Source organism: Bison bison, unplaced genomic scaffold (genome assembly GCF_000754665.1).
Source record: "Bison bison bison isolate TAMUID 2011002044 unplaced genomic scaffold, Bison_UMD1.0 scf7180017864537, whole genome shotgun sequence".
Lineage (NCBI taxonomy): Eukaryota > Metazoa > Chordata > Mammalia > Artiodactyla > Bovidae > Bison > Bison bison.
The window spans coordinates 350,154-356,246 of NW_011495085.1; the positions used below are offsets into that span (position 1 = coordinate 350,154).

Here is a 6,093-nt window from a genome sequence, read left to right on the forward strand (position 1 = left end):
TACAGATTATATGTATAGTAGAGCTTTTGAATTTACAAATAACATGAAATACCAAAATAGGTTGTTACTTTTCCTTTCTCCACCTCTCTCATTCTCTCTCTCTCTGTCACACACACACACACATACTTTTTACATGTTAAGACACTTATATGAAAAACAGGTAATGTATTTTTAAATAACATCTCAATATTCAAATAAAACTCTACTTAATGTATTTAAAACAAAAACATATAAATTACACATTGATTTCCCAATATTTGATATTATTGAATAATGCTATAATTTGATTATTTTTTTGTTATTAATGGGGTTTTTAACTTTGACTGAAATACTTGCTTCAGACTTACTGAAAGTAGAATTAACAGGGACTTTTTGATCTTCTACTTTTAGTTTTGGGGGGTGATGATTCAGAATCAGATGCGTTCACAGTAATGGATGCCACTACCACCAATCCTGGTTGAAGGGGTTCCAGTGATACCTGAATGACAACTCTTGTTTCAGGAGGTAATCCTTCTAGATGCTTAGGTTTCTTAACATTTGATGACACTGGGTCTTGTGCTCCCTTTTCTCTTTAAAAGTTAAAAACTGTAGCTGACATTTGGAACACTGGTGAGAATTCTTTTCCCAGTGCCCTCTATAATGACATATGTATGGTGTTGCAGTTTTAATAATTTGGAGACAAAAGGGGCAAAGTAAATTCTTAGTGTTACCATGGTATGCTCTGAAATGTGCACTCACATCTACAAAGAATGATGACCTGTAACTGCAAACCTGGCATACATAGGGCATTTCACCAGGCTTATGATTGTCTTTCATGTTCAGTAAGAGAACATGATCTGTCTCAAAGGACAATTCACAGATTTTACAGAATGCAGAGGGCTCCTGGGAAGTGTGGACACTTTCAATGTGACACTGCAGCTGGAAGGAGTAGGAAACTGGTGGTGGCAGTGCTTGCAGGTGGTGTGGTATTTCCAAATGTCACCTCTCTGCCTCTCAAGTTCCAAATGGTGCTTTATGTAATTCATAAACTTGACATTTTTTTTAGAACTTTCAAGCAGCTGAGGCATTTAAAGGCTGTGTGAGTTTTCGGTTCTGGCTGCCCATCTCCTATATGCTGTCCATAGTAGAAGTCACGGAGTAACACAATCAGATTGCCTTCTGTGGGATCAACAATCTTGTTTTGACTTGCTGAACTTGGAAAGTCAGTTTTTGTCAGTCCATTTTCCCCTAAAGGACTTATAGGCTTGCAATGAACATTGTCCTTTGGAAAAGCTGTTGGACAAGTTTCTCCATTCTGAACATGGCTTAATGAGGTATGAACAGCGTCTGGTGTGCTTTGCTGAGTAGTCATTGTATGAAAAATACCTGAAGGGGACATAGCTAAAGAATGTTCTCCTATAATTCCATCACTGAGTTTAGGCCTTTTGGGATTTGTGCTATTTGTTTCAGAAGTGGAAAGTCACTTTGATACATGAGGACTTTTATCCATATCTCCTGCAGAAACTGCTGTTTCTACTAGATGCTGCAATGAACTTGTGAAGGTAATCAAAGGAGAACATAACTCTGAAAAGCTATTAGGCACTAATTGTGGTGAAATATTTTTATAATTCGCTTTGGACAAAGGCTCAATAATAATGGGGCTATCTGTTGATCTTGATTCAAAGACAAAACTGGCAAGACAATCTTTGCTTCTGATGTAGGAGTCACATGACTAACAGGCTGTAATTTCTGATCATTATCTTTCCTGAAGTGAACATACCTTTTTCTCCTTGAACAAGAACCTGGGGTAACTCTGTTCAGTATGTTTGCCAATAACTGGTTTTGAATTTGAGGTCATCCCAACAAAGATCACATCAGCATCTTCATTTATATGTTCCACTCCAACCAAGATCAGTTCAGCATCTTCATTATCTACTTGTTTGGTTTCTCCCTCGCTTTTCTGTGGTTCTGGCTCTTGTTCTTCTTCACATAACATACTTGGTGGTTCCATATTTTAAATACTTTTTTATTCCTGGAGGATTTGGCCACAAGTCCCAGTGCTTTCTTTAAATAAACTGCCACCTAAGTATAAATACACCACATATTAGTTAAGTACAGAAAAAAATGTGCTCTTTGGTTATCTCCAAAACTCTAGGGTAGTTATAAACACCCTTATCATACAGATAAAGACACTGAGCATCAAAGAGACTAAATGACAGCTGAAAAACCTATGATTACAAGTCTACATGACTTGAGAATCATAGCTTTGTCCCATGTTAATTTTAATCTCTTCTATTTAAAAAAAGAATAAAAGAAAGAAACAACAAAAACAACACTTATCATTAGGTGAAATAACATGTAAAGGACTAGTATTTTTACAAAAGCACTATTGTACAGTGTTGAGAAACATACTTCAGAGTCAAAGAAGATAAAGCTGGAATTCTAAGTTAACCACACACCAGCTGCAACTTTTGGGGCAAATTTATAACTTTTAAATGTGTTTCTGTACCTTAAAGACAAACATGCTTATTTCTTAGACTTAAGCTTAACAGCTCTTTTTAAAAAGCATCAGGTATTCAATGGCATCTTGTTTTGTAGTAAAATTGGAAAAAAAAAAAAAACGTATCTTAAATGCACATTACAGCTGATTCACACATACTAATTTCATAAATGTTAATAACAAAAAATAGGCAGCAAATTCAAAGTATAAAGTATCTATATGTAGTTAACAAACAGCATAATTCAATGTCAAGCACTTAACACAGGCCTAGGAAATTGAGAATTAACTCTCTTGATAATCTCACCCCAATTCCACACTGATATATCCTAAATTTCTCCCTCTAATCCTGACTAAACTTAAATCCAACAATGCTTCATCCTTTACTTCACATGTCTCTTCCCCATATAGCAGGCAAATTGATGCCAATGTTTCTCTAATACCAATATCAGACAGAAACATTACACACACACACAACCGATATCCCTTATGAATACAGATGCAAGAGTCCTCAACAAAATACTGGCAAACAAAACCTAACAACATATAAAAACGATTATATACCATGATCATGTGGGGTTTATGGAGGTATGCAAAGTTGGTTCATTATATGAAAGTCAATCAACATTATGCCATTTTAATACAATAAAGGACAAAAAACACATCTGCCTGCAGAAAAAGCATTTCTCTGAATACAGCACCTTTTTCATAATAGGGGTTAAAATAAAACACTTAATAACTAAGAATAGAAGAGAACTTTCTCAATCAAAGGGTACCTGTAAAAGACCCACAGCTAACATCATACTTAATAATGAAAAACTGAAAGCTTTCCCTCTAAGATTGAGAACAACACAAAGAAGTCTACTCCACACTTTGGCTCAATATTATACTGGCAGTTCTATAGCCAGAGCAATCTGGTAAGAAAAAGGAATTGTTCCTTTTGTTGTTCAAAAAAAAAAAAAAGCCTTCAGAATGGAAAGGAAAAAGTCAAAGTATATTGGTGATAACATATTTTATGTATAGAAAATCCTGAAGAAACCACAAGTATTAGAAGTAATAAAAAGCTTGCAGAATATAAGATAAATATTTAAAAAATAAATCACATTTCTATACAATAACAACAAATGTTCTTCAAATGAAGTTAATTAAACACTTTAATCTACACTAGCATTGAATAGAATACATAGGAAGTCAGAAAGAGAAAGACAAATATCATATAGTATCACTTACATGTGGAGAAAAGGCAATGGCACCCCGCTCCAGTACTTTTGCCTGGAAAATCCCATGGATGGAGGAGCCTGGAAGGCTGCAGTCCATGGGGTCACTGAGGGTTGGACAGGACTGAGCGACTTCCCTTTCACTTTTCACTTTCATGCATTGAAGAAGGAAATGGCAACCCACTCCAGTGTTCTTCCTGGAGAATCCCAGGGACAGGGAAGCCTGGTGGGCTGCCGTCTATGGGGTCGCACAGAGTCGGATACGACTGAAGTGACTTAGCAGTAGCACATGCAGACTCTAAAATATGATACAAATGAACTTATCTATGAAACAGAAACAGACTCACAGACATAGAGAGCAGACTTTGTGATTACCAAGAGAGGAAGTGTGGGGGAGGCATATATTGGGAGCTGGTGATTAGCAGATGCAAACTATAATGTTAATATATAGAACAGATAAACAATATCCTACTGTATAGCACAAGGAACTATATAATTTGTGATAAACAATAATGGAAAAGGATATGAAAAAATTGTGCCTCCGTGTGTGTGTTTACATAGGAAGGAAAGGAAAGGTAAAAGGAAGGAAAGGAAATGTAAAAGGAAGGAAAGGAAAGGACAACTCTTGGCAAGCACGTACAGAAAGTGGATCCTTGTGTGTTATGGATAGATTTTAATATGGTGCAACTGCCACAGAAAACAGTATAAAGGCTTCTCAAAAAATTAAAAATAGAACTACCACATGATTCAGCAATTCCACTTCTGGATATAAATTCAAAAGAATTTAGCATGGGGTCTTGACATATTTGCACAGCCAGGCTCCAAGCAGCACTAATCACAACAACTAAGAGTTGAAAGCATCTAAATGTCCATCAAATGTGATATATACATCCAACGGAACATTATTTAGCCATATAAAGGAAACTTTGCCACATGCTACAACATGCGTGATCCTTTAATACATGAAGCCAAAGGAAATAAGCCAGTCATAAAAAAGACAAATACTGTATGTTTCCACTTATAGGAAATATCAAATATAGTCAAGCAATAGAAAGGAAAACAAAGAAGAATGATGGAGTCCAGGGTCTAGGGAACAGGGAAGAAAAGAGGAGATGTTGTTTAATGGGACAGGTGATGGGTATAGAGTTACAATTTTGCAAGATGAAAAGGTGTGGAGATCTGTTTCATAACAATGTGATAAGGAACTCCATGATAGTTCAGAGGTTAGGACTCCACGCTTTCCTATCGAGGGCCTGGGTATGATTCTCAACCAGGAAACTGTCATTCAAGCTGCATAGCACAGCTAAAACAATAACAACAACAACAAAGCAACACTGTGACTATGTGTGTGTGTGTGTTAGTTGCTCAGTCATTTACGACTCTTTGTGTCCCCATGGACTGTAGTCCACCAGGCTCCTTTTTCCATGGGATTCTACAGGCAAGAATACTGGAGTGGGTTGCCATTTCTTTCTCCAAAAAGGCTGATGAAATAGTGTGAAATACTTAGCATGTAAAAATAATTAAAATGGTAAAATTTTAAGTTAATTTTTTTACAACAATTAAAAAAAAATTAACAACCAGGAAAAGAATGTGAATAGACATTTCACCAAAAATGATAAACAAATGGCCAACAATCACAAAAAAATACAGCTTAACATGATTGAAAGTGAAAGAAAGTGAAGTTGCTCAGTCGTGTCTGACACTTTGAGACCTCATGGACTTTAGCCTATCAGGCTCCTCCATCCATGGGATTTTCCAGGCAAGAGTGCTGGAGTGGATTGTCATTTCCTTCTCCAGGGGATCTTCCTGACTCAGGAATTGAACCCACGTGTCCCACATTGCAGGCAGATACTTTACCTTCTGAGCCACCAGGGAAGCCCCTAGGAAAATGTAAATCAGTCTCAGTGAGATACTACTTCACATCCATTAGGTTGGTATAATAAAAAAAAAAACTGAATAATAACAAGGGCTGCAGAGGATGTGGAGAAAAGGAATCTTCATATATTGTTGAAAAATGCTGAAAATATATTGCAGAAATATATTGTTGAAAATATATTGCTGTAAAATGGTACAACCACTTTTGTCAGTACCTCAAAACTTAAATATAGAGTAGCCATATGACCAGAAATTTCACTCTTTTGTATATATCCATAAAAACTGAAAATGTTAACTCCATGCAAAAACAGTGTTCACAACAACATTACTCACAATAGCCACAAAGAATACACCATCCAAATATTATCCATTAATTGATGAATGGATAAATAAACTGTGGCATATGCTCACAATGAACTACATGTAAGCCATATACCATATTGATATATCATATCCAGCCATTAAAAAAAAAAGAAAAAAAATGCATTGCTATACAGCCATGAAAGGGATGAATCTTCAAAGTAC

The 6,093-nt window shown here is 36.0% G+C and overlaps 1 pseudogene; it reads right to left on the bottom strand.

The window, feature by feature from the left end:
• Positions 1-358: 358 nt before the first annotated feature.
• Positions 359-6,093, bottom strand: part of LOC104982688 — a 69,535-nt pseudogene continuing 63,800 nt past the window's right edge.